Consider the following 22,342-nt stretch of genomic DNA (forward strand, 5'->3'; position numbering starts at 1 on the left):
AGGGGCACAGTAAAATTCATTTAAATGCTAATACAACCCAAACCAATGTAATACTTCCCTAGCCTTCATCTATGGATAAGATATAAGATGTTAGGTTAAAGAGCTTACGTTTCTCTGTGTTGTGAATGCAAAAAGATACAATATCCCTCATGCAGTACTACTAGTTCCCTCTTTTATTTCTCACTGAAATAAAATTTGAAACATAATGTACAGTGTTAGCTGGAATTCTTTCCTTAATCTTCAATAACACTTTGTTTAACACTCAAGGATTGTAGCTTCATTAGAAACATTATATCCCTTCTCTTGGTACAAGCTATGGGCCTGATTCTGAAAGCACATGCATATAGTACTATCATTACTGTCAGCCAGAGATATATATGCAGAGTGCTTGCGGTATCAGGCCCTCCGCTAGTAACCTGCCCATCACTAAAGCTTAACTGTTTCTCAGCTGCATATGCTGAAGTAATCCAGGAGTGTTCTGTGCATTATGCCTCATCAGGAATATGGGGATGCAGTCTGAATTTTAATATTCAATGCTAGAATGACCAAACTGAAATCTAATAATATTCATATGGTTCTTAAAACATTTTTAAAAGTAACATTACAATACTGTATACAATGCAAAACTATTTATTGCACCTCTGGGCCAACTCTTCTAAAAACTGTAGTGTTTAAATCTTCCTTTGTCAAGCCTGAAATAATGTATATAATTGAAATAATGTAAAGTTATATTTTCATGTTTTTATACTTGCAACATGATTGGAATACATAATGTATGAGTATTTCAATTACAGATAATGTTGATTGGATAATACACATCTCGGTTAAAAAGCAGTAATCATAGTTTAATATCAGTGTTACGGTACATCAGTATATTACTATATAAAGTATGTTTGTGTGCATTTAAGTGAAAAAATAGTCAAGAATGATGACAACTGTCTAAGGGTTTTCTATTCATTTTGTATGAAACCTGTTATAGAACAACCAAAATGTTTATGAACTATTCTTGTGTAAAATTTCAAAATGTTCTTTACTGTAGGTTTTTGTTTACAGTACAGTATCTTACTTCTGCTTTGTTAAATGGGTATCAGTACAAAGCTGGACATACACTTTCTAAGACTTCTGAAGACATTAATGCTCCCAGTTTTTCAAGTGTACCTATATGACAGAAAATGTTTTTGATTTTATTTTTAAATCTAACACATGATGGCTTTTCTGGAGTGTTGTACAAACTTCAATCATACATAAAACATATTCTTAAAAAAAGGCAAAAGACCCTTAATTTGTTTGTTTAGTATTATTGAAATCTGATTTCTTACTCATAAAAAGTATTTTAATAAACTTCTGCATAGAGCAGACCTATTTGTCCCTACAGAAGTGGAGTCCTTGAAGAGTTTCTGCAAGAGAATGCAAACCTTTCATGCATGAAAGAAATTATTTCACATAAGGGTAAATTTACTGTGGTTTGCCTTACCTCTGAACAAAATCATTTAACTTTCTTGTCAATAATAGAGTTGTACTTTCTGTATATAGCTCTCTTGATGATGCCTGTAAGGCATTGCTGTAAATTGGTGCAATCAAATATTTATTTGTGTCTGACTGTACCTAAAAACTGTCAAATATTTCCTGGATCAGTAATTTTGATTTCAACAGATGATATATTATCAGCACAAGAAATGAGACTTGGCAAGTATTTAAAGTAAACGTTAATGGTCCTGCTATTATAAATCAATTCTAGAGCTGTAAAAACCAGTTTGTAATAGCAATGAATAAGTATAAAGTCAAGGTTGAAGAGATTTGTCAGATAAAAGTTACAAGGTGTAGATCATAGTGTGGAACACATCTTAACAGAGAGTTTGTCTTGTAGACCTTCTCCCATCCTACTGACTTTACACATGACATCTATATCAATGATATAGAAAAAGAATATATTACAAGCATTAGTATGTTTTTACCTGTCTTTTGATACAACTTATCACTTATAACAGCACTAGCCCTAGGTGACAGTCCACCACCAAGAGACCACCAGCAAGCGCTCTCTGGATCTGTTGTGTCTATAGGCTACCCAGCTCTGTTTTGCACTATCTCAGTAGTCATTTTACATTCTCTTTTTTTATCCGGGCAAGAGAGCCTAAACTTTTCTGAGGGAGAGGGAGAGAGAGAGGTCAGGCCCTAATTAACATAAAGTTTGATACTGGAGTGAGCACTCTGGCCATAATTTAGCAAAACATTTAAGCATGTACTTAACTCTCAGCACTTGTGTAGTCTCATTGGAATCACTATTTTATATATAACATTGAATATTAAATATAATGTATATTATATGATATATGTAACATACTACAAATTCCTATGCAGTGGTGATATCCATGTGATTAATTGTGTTTATTATGCACCTTTGACTTCCTCTCTTGCACTCTGATCACTAGTTCATTTCTGCTCAGGCCACTTCTAATAGTCCAGACTTCTGAGCTTCTTCAGACAGCCTCATTTTTAAATACCACTGGACAGAGATTTACCCTTCATCCAGAGCATAGAACAAGCAATACTTATAGCTACAGCTAATGCACTTCTACCCTGATATAACGCTGTCCTCAGGAGCCAAAATATCTTATAGCATTATTGGTGAAACTGCATTATATCAAACTCGCTTTGATCCACTGGAGTGCGCAGCCCTGCCCCCCGGAGCACTGCTTTACCACATTATATCCAAATTTGTGTTATATCGGGTCACATTATATCGGGGTAGAGGTGTACCTTGAGACCTATGAGAACTAGAAATAAGCACTTTGTAACACAGGAAAGCAAACATTCCCCACTAAATTCCAGTCCCGGAAGGTCCCAGTGCATCAGACCTTAAAACTGATGTATTACATACCGCAAAGCTACTTGAGGTCATTATTAGAGGTTTCTAAAATGTATTAATGACAGCTGTATTCCTCCTTCAAGGCTTTGGCAGCTCAATTCATTATTAATAAATAGGTCAGAATGTAGAGCTTGCATTTGGCTTTATAGGTGTAGGCCAGTGGTTCCCAAACTTTAACAACCTGTGAACTCCTTTCACTAAAATGTCAAGTCTCACAATCTCCCTCCTAAAAATGAATATTTCCAGGGATTTTCTTCTTTACCTGAGTATAAATTATAAAAGCAGTGATCTTGGAAATATAAAATTTGTTTTGATGACATGCTTTTACACACTATTTATTATTAATTATTATTTATCATTACAGTATTTTTATTACATTATGAAAATGGCAACACTCTTCCAAGATCTCACTTTCGTAGCTTGTATCACTTTGAATAAGCCTGTTATAAGACTAGGCTCCTATGTTTCATCAAGGAGTATCAGATGTGAAACAGCATGAAGGTATTAAGAACCCAACTCAAAGAGTTCCTCCTACACAAGCATTCAGGTCTTGAGCAGTCCAGGCAAACAACGCATGTTACAACAAAGCTTAAACTTGTTCTTCATAATCATTTTAAAAACAATACTAGCTGCCTATTTAATTTTAAAAACAGCAAAAAATATCCACCTCCCTTTCCATTTCTTATAAGGAGTCTCGAAGTTTAAATCTCCTCAGTGTGAGAGATATGCTTGCTTTGATCTGCTTAGCTCTTGGAAGTCCAGGGACTCCGGACTGCAGGCCCCATGCTGCCCAGGGTTCCTAGGGACAGCTCTGTCCACCATTAGGGATTTTTTTCCCCAAGAATCCCCTGTAACATTCCAGTTTGGGAACCACTGGTGTAGGGGTGTGAAAATTAATTTTAATAATTAACAAAAATTCTTTAAAATAGGATTTTTGTAAAAATGTGGCAGAAACAAAATATATAATGGTACACTGCAGTCTGAAGGTTTCACTCACACTCACTGAGGGTGGCCTATCTAGCTCCCTTGTGGCTTTGGCACTTGTGAGTAATGAGGCCTTCTCACCCTTCACTAGTACGTCATACCATTTTACACATCACCAGGTACAGTCTTTCTCTCCCTCTTGCACCCCTCTCATAATCCTTCCTCACACACTTATTTGTACTATATACTTTCTATCTGGGTGTATGTTTAAAGTGTATAATTATTTGACATAATGCTGAAATTAAAAAGAGAGAGATTAATCTGGTAATCATTTGCCTCATAGCATCTGGTTGTGGCATTAAAGTGACAGAATTAAATATGATAGGTTTGGGAAAGGTTCTTGGGTCATCTAGATTCTAGGCCAGATTCTCAATTCAAGTTGCATCATCTTCTAGAACAATCTCATTAGGACTTTATCTGATCTGTTTTGAACATCTCTAATTAATAATGAGTGTGACTCAGCTACCTCACTAGACAGGTCATTTCAATGCTTAATTTACTTAATTGTTAAGAAAATATTGTTATTTATATTTAATGGAATGGTGTCCATATTTAGCTTTAGATAATTACTCCTCATTGTATTCCTCTTCACTACAGGAATAAGATTCTTCTCAGTCCTATTAATAACAATAAAACATTTGTACAGGTCACCCATTTCTGCACTCACTATTCCATCACAATTCCCCCCTGATTAACATGGGAACCTCTCAAGTATATCTTGGGGTAGAACTGGGTCACTGACTAAACTTGCACTCCCTTTATATTGTAGGTCAACATCATCTCTTTTTATGAGCCTCCTCTAATGCCCAGTGACCTCAATGGGTGTCTTTCTATTGACCTCAGTAAATTTTGAATCCTGTTATTCTAGTTACATTTTCAAACATTTTCTGAATTTAGGCCACATGTCTGCAATATGATTTGCAGCAGATATGTAACTGGATACTCTTATGATCACATAATAAAGTCATAATACAACTATCACCATTAAAAGTTAGGATTAAAATTACCATGCAACAATATCTGAAGTACCACATTTGGGTCCAGTCCTGCTCAGATTGACGTCAATGGCAAAACTCCCACTGACTTCACTGATACAGATTTAAGCTTTTATTGTTGCCTATTCCAAGTATAGAGAAATAAGTGTGGTATCTCACATATGGGACACGTGGTAACTGTTAGCAAATGCTGACTTTTCAATACCGACCACTGTATAGTTCAAGCACCAAAGCTGCTCTTTTTGAAGGCTATATTTTAAATATAAAAAATACTAAAATAGCATTAAATTAAATTAAAAACACCAAGATAAAAACAAAAACCTCAAGGTGTGATCATAAAAATGTATCTCATATAGAGGGCAAAGAGCTGAGAATAGTTAAAACAGAAAACATCTCTGAAAATTGTGCCTTCCATCCTTTCTTATGTGGGGAGAGATCTGATGTAGCTGTTCTGGATGAATTAGTTTCAAACTTTAGGGACCAAGAAGGAATATGAGTTCAGAGGTTATGTCTCATATTGTAAATATCTTATGGCTTGGTCATCCACTCTGCTGCCACTAGCAAAGGTGATGCAGATCTGGGACAGGTGTGGGAATCTCAGTTCGATGGCATGCTCCCTTTTTCTCAAAGGGGGAGGAGCATCAAAATGAGACAGTGAAGGAGCAGGTTTGTAGGAAATAAAAGATTTGGAGAGCACTGTGTCTGAGGTCAAAGGAAGAGAAAGTGGTCTATCATATCAAAGGTGGTAGATGTGTTGGATGAAAGCATGAGGATGAAAAAGATGTCTTACAGCTTGGCCAGAAAGATCATAGAAGAATGCAGTCAGGGGAGGTGCTTTAATGGAGTGGAGAGTGCAGACATGACTGCAGGTCAACAATGAGCAAGCTAGTAGAGTGGAAGTTGAGGCAGTGGATAGAGACAGGTGTACTTTCCAGCACTGTAGAGATTACACTTAGAATTCAGTTATTTTCAATAATAAGAGTGCATTGCCCATGCATTTTTAAATGATATTTGTGCTTTTTTTATGTTAAATATGCCAAGAAAATGTGAAAATGAAATTTGTTTCCATAGCCTAATTTTGTACCCATTGTACATAAGCATATTGGTTTCTTATAGTAGGATTGCTCATGAGGGACCTTCTGGCATTAACTTCACTGAAGAAAGTGGAGAATATTGTTTAAAATAGATTTGAAGGACTATGCATCCCAGAGTTTTCTATCTAACTTCCAAGTTTTATACTCCACTAATCATCATGTTAGCTAAGTGACAAAAATATGTATAAAAATAGGTCAAATTTTGGACCTGGCAGTCCTGACAATTTTCTTTACAAATAAGATAATTTTCAATATTTTTCAATATTTTAGTGATTTATTTACTCAATTCAATTCACAGCTGTCAAAGTACATTTTGGGCTACTTTAGTATCTTCAAATGGTGGAGGAAAAGTCCATCAAATTTCATTTTTCCATTTCCAAAACAGTAGACTCTTGTCACATAGTCACAATTACTAAACAGTATAAAATACCTTTGAGTTTTACTTGAATTTTTTGCACATGTTGCTGATTTTTTAGTTTGTTTGAAAACACAAAACCAAGTAAGTAATTTTGTTCAAAAGTATTAGAAGATAAATCTAGATTTTTTTTGCCATCTCCTACACATTTCTTATATTGGGCATTTATCATTCTGTTCACTTTACTTATTTAACCTCTTCATCAATTAATCAGCAGAATCTTTGCTGCACTATGCCAGCAAGAGGTGCGGAATAGCCCTGATCACAGCTAAAAGCATGTGTATGTCATATCTTGGCCAGTTTCACCCACAGAGATTCTGTAGGACCTTGTCCTATGAATTGGATTGATGACCTTTATATCTAATTAAATTAAACTGGCAGGTTAGTTGGATTCATTGTTGGCTGAGATTGTAAGACTTCCCTAGTGGAAAGTAAGGTGTTATCTTTACCCAAATGAGTGGTGAATGATTAGACCCAAGAAACCATCTTTTGCATTTGGCAATATCAATTATTGCCCTAGCTTGAATTGTCCCTTTTGAGGAAGATTATTTAGCTTATTATTTAGTAAACATCTAGGGTGAAATTCTGGACTATCTGAGTTAATAGAAGTTTTGCCAGGATTTTACCACAGATCCTCACATTTTCTTGTCATTTCCTACTGCTTTTATTAAGTGGCTTCCAAATTCTTCATTTTCATATACCACATTTTAGTGCAGCAAAGATTCTGCTGATTAATTGATGAAGAGGTTAGTTAAGAGTTTAACTGACCTACATGGACAACAGTGAGGCAAACATATCTTTGTTCATTAATTGATTGCTGAAATCAAAATCTTCTATGGAAATTCATATATAAACAAAATTTCCCCACAGTGCACATATGACAGTAGCATCACTCCCAAATAATTGCTAGTCGCAGATTAATTTTGTGATGTTAAATTTGTTCAGTTCCCTTCCAAAATGTAGAAAATAAAGCAGATGATGCTCTTTTCAGAAGAAGTGGGAGAAATCCTGGCCTCACTGAAGTCAATGGAAGAACTCCCATTGATTTCAATTAGACTGATTTCACTTAAAAAATGTTATTCACCATGGTGGCTGTACTTAATGGATATACTTGTTTGCCTCAAAACTGATTGGTCTCAAAAACACTTGTGATTCAGTTTTGCCCTTTGTTGTTCTCCCCTCTTGTTCTAGAAGACCTGATGATGTGTGATTATTTTATTTGTCTATAATATTATTAAATAAGATATAGATCCCAAATTAGATCTGTTCCAGGCCATTCTCATAGATGCTCACATCATAAATTGGAAAGTAAACTACTTTCTACCCAAGCCCTTTGCAGATTCTTGATGGCTGCAAATGAGGTACTAAACTTCTAGTTCATCTATCACTCAAGAGATTTTAGTCTATCAAGAAAAGAAACCAGCCTTTCCATAAAATGATCAATGGTTTGAGATGTTTCCTGAGTCATAAACAGTATCTTAGCTGCTCATGCATGTCCTCTGATTAATGCATTTTAAAAAATGTTTCTCAAACAATGACAATGGTGGTGGGCCAAGGCAGACACTTTGGAGACTAGTAAATAGCATTCACTGGCAAGAGCAAGTTCTATCTTCTCAGTGGCAGGCATGCACTTTTACACTCCATGGACAAAATTCACAACTGGAATATGTAGACCTAGTTCTGCTGAATTCAAGAGAATTGTGCCTGCTAATTCTAACAATGAATTTGCTCCCATGTTTTGGTGGCCAAAATAAAAAAAAATCTACTCTTCACCTTTACCCTAAGGACAATAATGGGGAAAAAATAAAATAAAAAATATTAACGACAATCTATTTACACATGAAAACAAAAACAAAAAGTGCTTACAGGCACTGAGGACCACAAAATCCCATTGGCTCCAGTGCAGCTCTTCACAGGTTCTGGGATCTGCCTGCAAGAAGCAAATTGCAAGAGTGGGGGTCTTACACACTAAGGATGTGATTTTGCAAAAGTACATTAATAGGAGTTAGTTGTACCTCCCATGACATAGTAAGAGAATGAGCCCAATGTTTCTTGCTACTATGGGAAACAAAGCAGAACATCTGGATTATACAAATTCATATTTTTCCCCAGAAAAAATAATTACAATTATTTTATGAACATGCATTATGTAATCACATATTTTTATTGTAAGAAATTTCATTTTAAACTTCCCATAGAAGGAATCTTTCTAATTTGTACTTTTAAACATTGTATAAGCAAGATAATGCTGTTTGTGGAGAGAGCTCTATTCCTGAGATATTTTGAGGACTGTCTTTTTTTCTTTTTTAATATGGTGATTTTCTATGTAACCGGGGGGTTATGTTTTGCTAAATTATTTTCTGTAGTATTGCTTAGGTATTTTATGCAGCGTATACACAAATCCATCTTGTTATTTATCAATTTTTAAAAACTTACTTTTATCTCATTTACACCAATGTAAATCAGGAATATTGACGAACAGTAAAGTTATATTAGTGTACAACTGATGTAAGTGAAGGAAGAATCTGGCCTACAATAATTTATTTTCTCTTTTTTCTTTATAATAACTTATATTTAAATGATTTCTTGTTCGAAATAATAGGGTAACCAAAATAGGTGAATTAATGCAAAACTAACATAATTGTGAATCCATATAATGTGAATTATTATAAATGATGGCATCAATTACAGAATAACACTGGATCTTGTGTACTTGCAATATATTAGAAACCATGAGGTGAGCCAATAGATTTTCAGGATACACATTACAGTGAACATACTTTGAGCTATAGAAGTGTCGTAGTGGACTTATAGAATAGTTCCTGTGTCATTTAACATTTAGGAAACTGGCTAAATTCCAGGAGTTAGCTACTGCAGTCTGTTTTGTAGAACTTTTATGGGTGAGGCATAGGGCACAAGTGCAGGAGCTAAATGTAGGTTTCCTTCAACACACCTGGTTGTGACTCATGCTTCTGGGCTGCCTGAATCAATATAATTACAAATTGAAAGTAGAAAAGCCTTGGTAGCTCTTAACGCCATCTCCTTGCCAATTTTCTCCTGAAAATTTCAACTTTTCATCAAAGAAAAGAGGAAGATTTTAGTTTTCAGCTGAAAACAAATAAAAACATGTATTTGGAAATGCCATCAAGAGGGACTTGTAGTTTGGCTGACTCATGCCCCTAGTCTCTATGAGCAAGGTTCTCCAACCACCCAGGCTCCCCATGATGTATCACAGTGGCTCAGTTTGATGAGAGATCATGCTGCATCATGGGTGTGTTAGTCTGGCAAGGGATCCCACGCCATCAAGGAGAATGAGGACCTTCGGCACCATGGCACCCTTTCTAAATTGAAATTTTTGCTTTTCAGCTATAAGTTTTTGGTTTTGGAAATTTTACAGTTCTTTTTGTTTGTTTTCATTGAAATTTTCTGTCTGGGCATGTGTGGGCTAAGGTGAGGGGACATTTTCCAACCAGCTCTAACCTACAGGTTTTATTGCATACTTTGTTTGCATAATAATATTCTTTTTTGTGTGGTTGCCTTTGCATGTGTTTCTGTGTGTGTGTGCTTGTTTATTTATTTATTGATGTGGGGTAAGATTGGAGTTGGAGGGGTCTGTGCTTCTTTTACTTTATGTGATGATTGTTTTCTGACTGTAGTAAGCCTATTACCTATATTTGGATGTGATTCTTCACTTGTTTTGCACAATTCTATATCCATTGGTGGTGTTAAAAGGACACTGCTGACTAATTGACTAATTTTAAAAGGTTCAGTGTCTGACAGTATACCTTTATAATAGTCTGTCTGGAAATTTCTTTGAAAAATGCTTTTAAAAAGTGAAGTTTATTTTTTGTTCCCTTGTTGCTGCTTATAAGCATCCTTTCAGCAATAGAGAAACAGACTACGGGCTCTGATCCTGTCTTTGGATTTACATGAATGAACCCCTGTACCAGAGCTCCACATAGGGGAAAGGGTCTGCACTTGTCGATTCATTTACAGAATCAAGACCTGATTGACTGTGCAGAGAAATAAATGTTGATAAAAATGTGCTGTCAAATTCACAAAATAATAAAACTTCAAAAATAGAAGAAAATATTTTTTCTTTCCTGCACTGAGTTTAGCAATCTCAGTTGTTACTTCTGTAGGTGATATAAAATGTTCAGATATAAATATGAAAATCACATTCCTAATGTCCTTCTAATGTGGGTTCTCTAAGCAAATTCCTTTGACTGCCCAGTCTTCAGTTATTAACTGATCATGGATTAGCCCTGTGCATAAAGCACTGTACTCATGTATGCCTCAGATTGTGGAGCTTGACCATATAGTGGTTTATTGTTACTCCAGGTTCTTGAACACACTTCTTAAAAAGATAGCATCATATGTATATATAACTTTTAGGCTTGAAGTGCATGTAGTCTGTTGGTCCTCTTGGGACACAAACAGTACACAGTAATGCTGCTGAATCATGGGGAGTTCTGTCTCCATCACAGACAGTCATGTTGCAGCCAGTATTCCTTTTTTTCCTTTTGATCTAGTCCTGGTATAATTTCAGAAAACTCTCAAGAATGTTGATTTGTGACAACATCTACAAGCTCATCAGTTCAAGGTCTAAAATCTAGCTGCTTGTTCTAAATTATTATTTTAATATGCGCATTTTTGTTCATTGTATTGTTTTTGTGTTTGCAACATCTCACCTATTTTTTCCTTATTAAGAACTGAAAGAGAGTTGGAGCATGGAAACTCCACATATATATTCCTGAAACTCTGGTGAAACTGCTATCAGGTGTGCATAGATTTGATTAGCAATTTACTGTTTGAATTCCTCTAAAGTCCCTAAAGCTGACACAGTGCAAGTCTCTCATGGTTTGCTATATCTCTCCCTGGTGCTTGGGAAGCTGTTTTGTAACACACATGCCTAGTTAACCATTAATTAAAAATGAATAATGATGCCGTTCAGACATAATGTTTAATTTACGCATCACCATAGGGAATGCATAGTATTTTACAGGCATTTTATAGATCCCTAAACTGATGACTAAGCTAGATGTAACACTGGAGATTACAAACACATGGAAAGTATGCAAGGATGAAAATCGTTACAAGGAAATATTGTGAGTTGTGAATACATTTTTAGTTCCTCTGTTGTCATTTACATTTTTTTCATTTTGTTTTTGTTTTGTTCAGTAATTTTTCTTTATTAAGACGCTTAACCACAGAGTACACAGCTAGAAAATAATGATGTATAATCACTGCTCCCATCCAGTGATGTTAATTGTTTAAAATAATTAAAACTATTTGTCCTATCATGGCACTACCCAACACAGAAACAACCATATCCTCCAGAGCACTTTAGCAATAGTGACTTTACTCAGTGTAGAATTTCCGCTTATTGAATTTTTTTCCCAGCATGCCTTTTTGGGAGCTTGCACTTTAAATTTGGCAGAGACATGCAACTACGACCCTAAAATTACAATTGCCTGTAGCTTACAATATCAACCTCCCTTTTGTCTGATAAGTATCCATAACTCCTGTGCCCCTTAGTTTTCTTGTTCTCAATCTTGAGGGGATAACACATTTTCATCCAAATTAAGATCCTAAATCAGCATCAGAATCATATGGCCAGCCTTAAAAATTAAAATTAGATACGTTTGAAATCACATATGTGAAGATGAGGTCCTCCATTAATAACCTTTCAAGATCTGAGTTCAGGAACCTATTTCCTCAACAACACACAATGCACTTGGCTCTGCTTGTGATGCTATGTTATGAATGACTATGGGGAAATACAAAATTAGATCTCTCCAGGTTAAAAAGGACCTTTTAAATTCACTTATAGAATCTTTTGTGTGTGTTCATGCTAGCTCAGCCATATCAAAGTGTCTGTTTCAAGTGCATTACAATATAGTCAGGCCTGTGACTTCAGTGCTTTCTTGGAGACTGCATTAAATAAATCATTTAGTGAAATACACTAAACTAAATCTTTCTGTTGGTGTCGCTTCATGAAACTGTTTGGACCTGAATATCTGGTTTAATTATGATTCTCTTTAGAGGAAAGCTGCCAGAAGATTAGAGACTGTTTTGCTGCCTGGTCTCTGTGTTAATACTACCTTTGCACAAACCATTTTTTTTAATATATACCCAACTTTGGGAGTAAATCAGTTGAAATCATAAGAAAAAAGTTTACAAATTTGAACTATTATATTTTTGTGAACCCAAATAAATCTTATATTTCATGAAGTTGATAAAACTTCATACTGTTCTCCTCCAAGTTCATCTACCCCTATTCGTAAGGGTTAAAATTAATCTAAAGTAGTACTGCAAATGATGAGACTAATTATTTCTGGCGTAGAATTTTTAGAGCAATCCTGAAAGGGTTGACACTTTTGATTGAAGTTCTCTTAAAAGATGATGAAAAATATATATCAGCTGTAATAAAAACACAAGTCTGCAAAGTAGGGATGGATGACTAGTATTATTTTTTTATTCTGGGGTTCTAAGTTCTACTATGATACAGACAGACCAGGACCCCGTTGTAATGTAGCATGAAACAAACTCTGCCCAAAAAAGCTTACAGTCTTATAGACAAGACCTAATATGTGAGTGAACAAAAAAAAAAACTAGTGTAAACAGGGAAGAAGGGATGATCAGGACTAGCCCATTACTTGGAATCTGGTGATATTTGTATTCAGGACAGGGAATATTCGGAAGATATTTGAACACTGAGGCTCTCCTTTGTCCATCAATCTATCCTTCACTCCATGCTTCATGGGAAGGAATGGAAGAGGGAACTCACCCATTCCGATAATGGAAAAACTCCCTTCCACTGTCTCACTTTGAGAGATGGAAGAAAGGGAACCCAGGCCTACCAGGCATAATGAGTAGAAGCAGAGCGGGCAGGTAAGTGGCATCTGCATAGCTGTTATTGTGAACTGTTTATCTAAATATATTTCAGAAATTCACTGTTTCTGGTATCTAAATTAAATGGTACAAATATCCTTTAAGCCATTTATCAGTTTCCTTCTCTAAACTCCCTTAGTCAAGTCACATTTCCTAAGAGATTTGTGAGTCCATTTTTCTAAGAGGAAGAAAGATTGGCCCAAGGTGTTTAAGACTTCCTGCTCAGAGAGACCACTGTAACCGCATTGACTGACACTTTCCTGTTGCTGGATTCACACTGAAATGGATGGTCCTTTGTGGCTGCCTTCGAAGTTCATATCCAGCAAAATCATAATGAAAATATGAATTCAAGAGAAGGGAGGGAAAGGAGGTTTTTACCTGACCAAATCCACGGACATCAATGACCACAATTCCAGTGGTTTAAGAATGAGTACAAGTTCCCCTTCCTTTATAGTGGCCTAAAGTTGGAATACCCTGGGTAGGGATTCACAGTGTAAAAAATCCAAAGTACTCAGTGTGTCCAGGAAAGGAAATATGTTCAAGAGGAACTATTTCACATAGAAAATTCCATGCCAAAGCATGGGGTCTGGCACTTGTAGGGAAATGACATATCTGAGATCTCTGACCTGCTTCATCTGATTTGTGTTTGGATTTTATGCTGCGTTTTCTCAGTTTTCCTAAGCTTCTCATTTCTGACTACCAGTGTTTTGTTCTTAGTAAGACTGTGCCCTGCCAAGAACGTTAAGTTGGCAAAGAGCAGCTTGCATGTCTCGTTATGCTGTTGCCAAAGAAGATGTGATTTTCAAGGCCCCTTGTGGGGGGCCCGGAGGCTGTTACTGCCAATTTGCCCTAGTATTCAGCATTGCAAGAATAAGCAGAATCAGGATTTCTCTTTTAAAAACTGCTTCAAGCTTCTCTAGAAGTGTACTGAGTAGATTTTTAACAACAATTTGTACATATAAAATGTCTCTCATTTGAGGGTCACTTTTTGCCTTTTAGGACCATGGCGGTGCTAGATCCTATACTAAACAGATAGAATTCATAATGTGTGTTTGTCTTAAAAAGAAGATGTAAAGTTATGCTTTTTAAAAGCTGAGTGAATAATGCAGTAGGGGCTGAAATCCTACAGCACTTATGTACAAACTTCTGATGGATCTCCTAAACGTATGAACAGGGATATATAAACCACATTCATTCTCTAGAGCAGGGGTCGGCAACTTTTCAAAACTGGTGTGCTGAGTCTTCATTTATTCACTTTAATTTAAGATTTCACGTGCCAGTAATATATTTTAATGTTTTTAGAAGGTCTCTTTCTAAAAGTCTATAATATATAACTAAACTGTTGTTGTATGTAAAGTAAATAAGGATTTTTAAATGTTTAAGAAGCTTCATTAAAAATTAAATTAAAATGCAGAGCCCCCTGGACCGGTGGCCAGGAGCTGGGCAGTGTGAGTGCCATTGAAAATCAGCTTGCATGCCGCCCTTGGCATGTGTGCCATGGGTTGCCTACCCCTGCCCTACAGGGATGAGGAGTTATTTTAGCCTCCTTACTCATTCTGTCCTGAGGACATTTTCAATGAACAATATAAAATTGTACTGAATGGTTGGCAAAATTATACCTAATGCATGTGGTTTATTTAAGTCTGTGCATCTAATTGAGTTCTGAACAGACTAGGAACAGGCATCAAAATTCTGTTGACCTCTGATTTTTGGGAAATGAAAATCAGTTACAATTGATTTCCATGGAGGAATATGAATCAGATAAGAATATGAGCCCGGCAAAAGGGAAGCCTCTGACCTAAAATGTACTCAACTTGTCCAGCTAAACAAAGGAATGTGAGAAGTCCAAGCCTGGACTGAGAAAATATAAAAATAATTGCAACATTTATGGGATAATAACAGATTCCTAACACAGTTTCTAGAGTGACTCACAAAAATACATTGAAATACAAAATTTATTTGGCAATGGTCTTGGGATATGATGGAATATGAAGCTAGCTGCCCTGTGCACATATCAGAGAACTGGAAGAAAGGTGTATGTTTGACTACCACATAATTCCTAGGCATTCCTAGAAATTCATAGATTTTAAGGGAAGAAGGGAGCATTGTGATCATTTAATTTGACCTGCATAATAAATGCCATGGAATTCTACTCTGAGTCCTGTATTGAGCCCAATAACTCTGTTTATCTTTTAGAAAGACATCCGGTCTTGACCAAAAGCCTCCAAGTAATAAAGAATTTGCCAAATCCCTAGGTAATCTGTTCCAATGACTAATTATCTTCAACTTTAAAAATTTGCATCTTAATTCCCATTTGAACATTGTTAACTTCAGCTTCCAGCCACTAGATTGTATTATGCCTGTCTCTGTGAGATTAAAAACCCAGCTGTGACGGGTTCTCCCCGGGGTGCCACTTGGAACGGGTCCACTGAGCTCACCTGACCCACCAGCCTGGGTTCCCTTTGCACTGTGCTGCTGTAACTCCCTTAAAACTCCCTTCCAGCAAACAGGACGGAACACAGCTAGCTGCAATTTCACACAGCTGCTGAGATCAGCTTTGCATGGGAAAGCTCAGCTAAGGAACTGTTCAGATACTCAAGTTCACACCCCCCTCTGGAGTGCAAACCCAAAATCACACTATCTTGAGCTGCACAGAGAACTGTACAGCATAAGCTCATGAAATTCGCTCCCTCCCTCAATGTGGAAAGTGATATGCAACAGCTTTTTGCTCCCCAATTATGAATTCCACATACTGGTTAAGACAAAACAAAACAAGTTTATTAACTACAAAAGGTAGATTTTAAGTGATAAGGTATATCAAAAAGATCAAAGCTGATTACCTAGCAAATGAAGCAAACATGCAAGCTAAGCTTAATATACTAAAGAAACTGGTTATAACTAGCAAATTCTCACCCTAAATGTTGTTATGGGTAGATTGCAGAGGTTCTCAAAGGCAAGCTACTCTTGCTTGAAGTTTAAATCTTCAGGTATTTCTTTCACAGTCCAAACACCCTCTAGCCTGAGCTCAGTCCTTTCTTCCCCAGTTCAGTCTTAGGTGTTTATAGCAGCCATCTTGGGTGGGGAGACAGTGAAGAACAAACCACAATTATGTCACTCCCCTGCCTTAAATAGGTTTTACATATGGCAAGAATCCTTTGTCTTCTAGTGTGATTCCCACCCATCCCCCAGCCAGTGGAAAAGTACTTGTTTTTATCATGCAGTCCAGCATCAGGTGACATGATCACATGCCCCTGCAGCCATAAATCAAAGTCAAACTTTTCAGGAAGGTGGGAGATTAGCATCTTCAAAGACCTATTGTTCTACCTAATGGCCCATTGACTTGTTCCCAGCTAGCCCTCTAGACTGATTGCATTCTGTCTAGTGGCCGTTCCCCATGTATAAACACAATTTGTAGTACACATACATAGTCAATATTTCTAACTTCAGATACAGAAATGATACATGCATAGATATAGGATAATCATATTCAATAAAACATAACCTTTCCAATGATATCTCACATGATCCATCTTCCATAAAATACTTAGTTATGCCATAATTACATTATAAAAATATCTCTATGAAGAATATGGGAGCGTAGTGTCACACCAACTACTATCAGATTTCTTTTCCCTGTGTATGTACTTTTAGGTTATGTTTAAATTGCCTCTTAGCCTTCTCTAAGATAACCTAAACAAACTGGGCTCCTTTACTCTTTCACTAACATGTTTTCTAGACCACAAACAATTTTTGCAGGTCTTATCAACCCTCTCCAGTTTTTCAGCATTCTTTTTAAAAGGTGGACATTAGAACTGGACATAGGTAATATCCACCTCCTTCTCCATATTCCCCAGTTAATATATTCAAGTATTGTGTTAGCTCTTTTTTGCCACCACATCTCAGTGGGGATTCATGTTCAGTTGGTTATTTACAATAACCGTACAGATCTTAGGATATCCATGGGAGGGATGACCTTCCCCTCTGCTGACTGTGGGGAGGCAAGTCTAACCTGAATGATTTGGGGGAGATCTGCAACCTCAAGGCAACAGATTTTGCTTCCTTACTTTGGTCCTTTGGTGGCTTCTTATTCATGAGGGCATGGTTTCAAAGAGCACTAGATACAGAAAACATGGAAAGTCCCTGATGACTGTTTCTTGGAATGTTAATATTTGCCACCTCATTACCTCCCTAGAATTGAGATATTATATTGACCTTCATTTGTAACAGCAGCCCTGTTGGAAAAGGGAGTTACAATCCCCAAAAATAAGTCACAGGGCCCCATCCAATTAACAAAAGGGGATATGAAACAGAAACCTTTGAAAATATCTTAATTTGGTGAGAACAGATTTTGACTCTGCCCTTATTAAAAAACCTAATCCAATTAGACTGTAAAAATTCTTATAACACAAAATGCATCTTTCAAAAATTTGGATACTGTCTAGAGAAGGGAAACTTAAAGTTCTCTTTAATATTTATTTCATAGAATCATAGAATCATAGAATATTAGGGTTGGAAGGGACCTCAGGAGGTCATCTAGTCCAATCCCCTGCTCAAAGCGGGACCAATTCCCAACTAAATCATCCCAGCCAGGGCTTTGTCAAGCCTGACCTTAAAAACCTCTAAGGAAGGAGATTCCACCACCTCCCTAGGTAATGCTTTACCACCCTCCCAGTGAAAAAGTTTTTCCTAATATTCAACCTAAACCTCCCCCACTGCAACTTGAGACCATGTCTCCTTGTTCTGTCATCTGGTACCACTGAGAACAGTCTAGATCCACCCTCTTTGGAACCCCCTTTCAAGTAGTTGAAAACAGCTATCAAATCCCACCTCATTCTTCTCTTCTGCAGACTAAACAATCCCAGTTCCCTCAGCCTCTCCACATAAGTCATGTGCTCCAGCCTCCTAATCATTTTTGTTGCCCTCCTCTGGACTCTTTCCGATTTTCCCACATCCTTCTTGTAGTGTGGGGCCCAAAACTGGACACAGTACTCCAGATGAGGCCTCACTAATGTCGAATAGAGGGGAATGATCATGTCCCTCGATCTGCTGGCAATGCCCCTACTTATGCAGCCCAAAATGCCATTATCCTTCTTGGCAACAAGGGCACACTGTCAACTCATATCCAGCTTCTTGTCCACTGTAACCCCTTGGTCCTTTTCTGCAGCACTGCTGCCTAGCCATTCAGTCCCTAGTCTGTAGCAGTGCATAGGATTCTTCTGTCCTATGTGCAGGACTCTGCACTTGTCCTTGTTGAACCTCATCAGGTTTCTTTTGGCCCAATCCTTGAATTTGTCTAGATCTTTCTGTATCCGATCCTTACCCTCCAGCATATCTACCACTCCTCCCAGTTTAGTGTCATCTGCAAACTTGCTGAGAGTGCAGTCCACGCCATCCTCCAGATGATAAGGAAGATATTGAACTAAACCTGCCGCAGGACTGACACTTGGGGCACTCCACTTGATACTGGCTGCCAACTAGACATGGAGCCATTGATCACTACCCATTGAGCCCGATGATCTAGCCAGCTTTCTATCCACCTTATTGTCCTGTCATCCAGCACATACTTCCTTAACTTGACGGCAAGTATACTGTGGGAGACCATACCAAAAGCTTTGCTTAAGTCAAGGAATAACATGTCCACTGCTTTCCCCTCATCCACAGAGCCAGTTATCTCCTCATAGAAGGCAATTAGGTTAGTCAGGCATGACTTGCCTTTGGTGAATCCATGCTGACTGTTCCTGATGACTTTCCTCTCCTCTAAGTGCTTCAGAATTGATTCCTTGAGGACCTGCTCCATGATTTTTCCAGGGACTGAGGTGAGGCTGACTGGCCTGTAGTTCTCCGGATCCTCCTCCTTCCCTTTTTTAAAGATGGGCACTACATTAGGTTTTTTCCAGTCATCCGGGACCTCCCCCGATCGCCATGATTTTTCAAAGATAATGGCCAATGGCTCTACAATCACATCCGCCAACTCCTTTAGCACCCTCAGATGCAGCGCGTCCAGCCCCATGGATTTGTGCTCATTCAGCTTTTCTAAGTAGTCCCGAACCACTTCTTTCTCCACAGAGGGCTGGTCACCTCCTCCCCATGCTGTGCTGCCCAGTGCAGCAGTCTGGGAGCTGACCTTGTTCATGAAGACAGAGGCAAAAAAATAATTGAGTACATTAGCTTTTTCCACATCCTCTGTCACTAGGTTGCCTCCCTCATTCAGTAAGGGACTCACACTTACCTTGACTTTCTTAACTTTCCTCTTGTTGCTAATATACCTGAAGAAACCCTTCTTGTTACTCTTAATTTCTCTTGCTAGCTTTAACGCCAAGTGTGATTTGGCCTTCCTGATTTCACTCCTGCATGCCTGAGCAATATTTTGAGACTCATCCCTGGTCATTTGTCCAATCTTCCACTTCTTGTAAACTTCTTTTTTGCGTTTAAGATCAGCAAGGATTTCACTGTTAAGCCAACCTGGTCGCCTGCCATATTTACTATTATTTCTACATATCGGGATTTTTTTTCCTGCAACCTCAATAAGGATTCTTTAAAATATAGTCAGCTCTCCTAGACTCCTTTTCCCCTCATGTTATTCTCCCAGGGGATCCTGCCCATCAGTTCCCTGAGGGACTCAAAGTCTGCTTTTCTGAAGTACAGTATTCTGCTGCTCTCGTTTCTTCCTTGTTGTCAGGATCCTGAACTTGACCATCTCATGGTCACTGCCTCCCAGGGTTCCCATCCACTTTTGCTTCCCCTACTAATTCTTCCCGGTTTGTGAGCAGCAGGTCTAGAAGAGCTCTGCCCCTAGTTGGTTCCTCCAGCACTTGCACCAGGAAATTGTCCCCTACACTTTCCAAAAACTTCCTGGATTGTTTGTGCACCGCTGTATTGCTCTCCCAGCAGATATCAGGGTGATTAAAGTCTCCCATGAGAACCAGGGCCTGTGATCTAGTAACTTCTGCTAGTTGCAGGAAGAAAGCCTCGTCCATCTCATCCCCCTGGTCTGGTGGTCTATAGCAGACTCCCACCACGACATCCCCTTTGTTGCTCACACTTCTAAACTTAATCCAAAGACTCTGAGGTTTTTCTGCAGTTTTATACTGGAGCTCTGAACAGTCATACTCCTCTGTTACATACAATGCAACTCCCCCACCTTTTCTGCCCTGCCTGGGCTTCCTGAACAGTTTATATCCATCCATGACAGTACTCCAGTCATGTGAGTTATCCCACCAAGTCACTGTTATTCCAATCATTCCCATTCTGAATGGTTAGTATTTTACATCAATTTAGCACATATGTAAATTATCACACAAGGTGAAAGTCTGCTTCTAGTGCTCTGTATTTGTGTCAAACTAGCCAGGGCTAGGAATCTCTGTCAGTTTTAATATAAGTAAAATCTACTAATTAGCCAAGTGAGCGTCTGTTTATTAGAGCTCTAATTCATGTAGTATAATTAGTTTGAATACATAATATTGATTTAGTAGTAATTGCAGCTGTGTGAATGTTAAGATTATGTTTCAGAAACCTGCATAGATTTTGGTTCCAGATAATGAGGCTTTCACTTAACTGCTGTTTAGAAAAGGATATATATATATATATATATATCCTTTTCTAAACAGCAGTTGTTATATATATATATATAAAATAGATAATGGAAAAGCATAAACCAACCCTCCCAACATTTTATGCTACCTGATATAAATGAAATATGTTAGAAATAACCTAATAATGAATAATAATAAATCATAATCTATATTCAGCTATTTAGTTAGTGATATAACAAACCTCATTGAATATACTCTTCCTAGGAGGTAAGTGTGTAACTCTCCTGTTAGCATTAAAGTATTAGTTAACTACATGCACATTGAGAGAGGAAGATGACCCATGAGATCAACATTGCAAATTAGCTTCAATATTTTGTGGCTACTGTAATGTAATTTTGAGAAATTTTCAACTCAGTGTGCACAAATAATGTACAATCATTATACTACAAGTCAAAATTGTAGCACTGAAGAGTAATATTACTCTGGTAATGATAGAGCTTTCAGCAAATTTTTAGTCTGTTTTTAATCAAATTGTGTTGGTGGTAAACTTGATTTCAAATATCTACAGGCATAAACAGAGAATACCCATTCAGATAATTCCCTTCCCAGAACAGTCGCCTAGTTCGCAATTAGCATGGCAATCAAGTCACCAGTTTTATATTAATTGAAATAGTAAATCATCATGTTAAATCATCATGAAAAGCAAATTAGGAATGTGAATACTTGTAGCAATAATCATGGCAAATAGTTCACAAGCAAACACAGACTGAAAGATGTCCATATAAACTAGTGGTGACCAACCTGTAGCCTCAAACTGTGCCTTACAGAGCAACTGGGCTAAAAAGAAAACACATATTTGATTATGCATTTAAAATGCGTCAACTGAGCCACACCTTATGAATTTCAACCTCACATCTGAACCATCCCCATCTCTATGGAGAGGCACTAGGGGGTCCTGATTCCCACTCATTTCCCTGTAGCTGTAAGTCAGGAGTTACTGTACTGTAAGCCAGGAACCCTTTTAATAGATGCTGTCCTCTGCAGCAGTTGCTCAGCAAGTCCACTATGGACTGCCTGCTGCATTTCAGGGGAAAGAGAAGAATGCTTTGGATCCTCCATTGCCTGTTTCCCTTCCAAGCCATGGTGAACCCGGGGAGAGCAGAACAGAAGTTTGACTGGCTCTGCCCGACTCTGAGGAAACATCTATGAAAGGATGGCTCCCTCTGTCCCAAATATCCAACCAGTGTAGCCCAGGAGAAGGGTAAAAGAGAAGAAGCTGGGACCCAACAACCAGTTATGAATTATGATCCACTGATTTATATAAAGACATTATCATATTTTCTGTATTATTCACTATCCTATTCCTTAGGCAACCTAACATCTCATTTACTTTTTTGACTGCAGCTGCACATTGAACAGAATGTTCACTGCACTGTTTACAATGGCATCAGATCTCTTTCTTGAGTTGATACCAATAATTTAGAAATGTGTAAGGTTTGCCTCCAATGTGCAGGCAATACTTTTCATTTATTGATATTGAATTTCATATGCCATACAGTTAT

The sequence above is a fragment of the Mauremys reevesii genome, linkage group 5 (genome assembly GCF_016161935.1).
Source record: "Mauremys reevesii isolate NIE-2019 linkage group 5, ASM1616193v1, whole genome shotgun sequence".
Lineage (NCBI taxonomy): Eukaryota > Metazoa > Chordata > Testudines > Geoemydidae > Mauremys > Mauremys reevesii.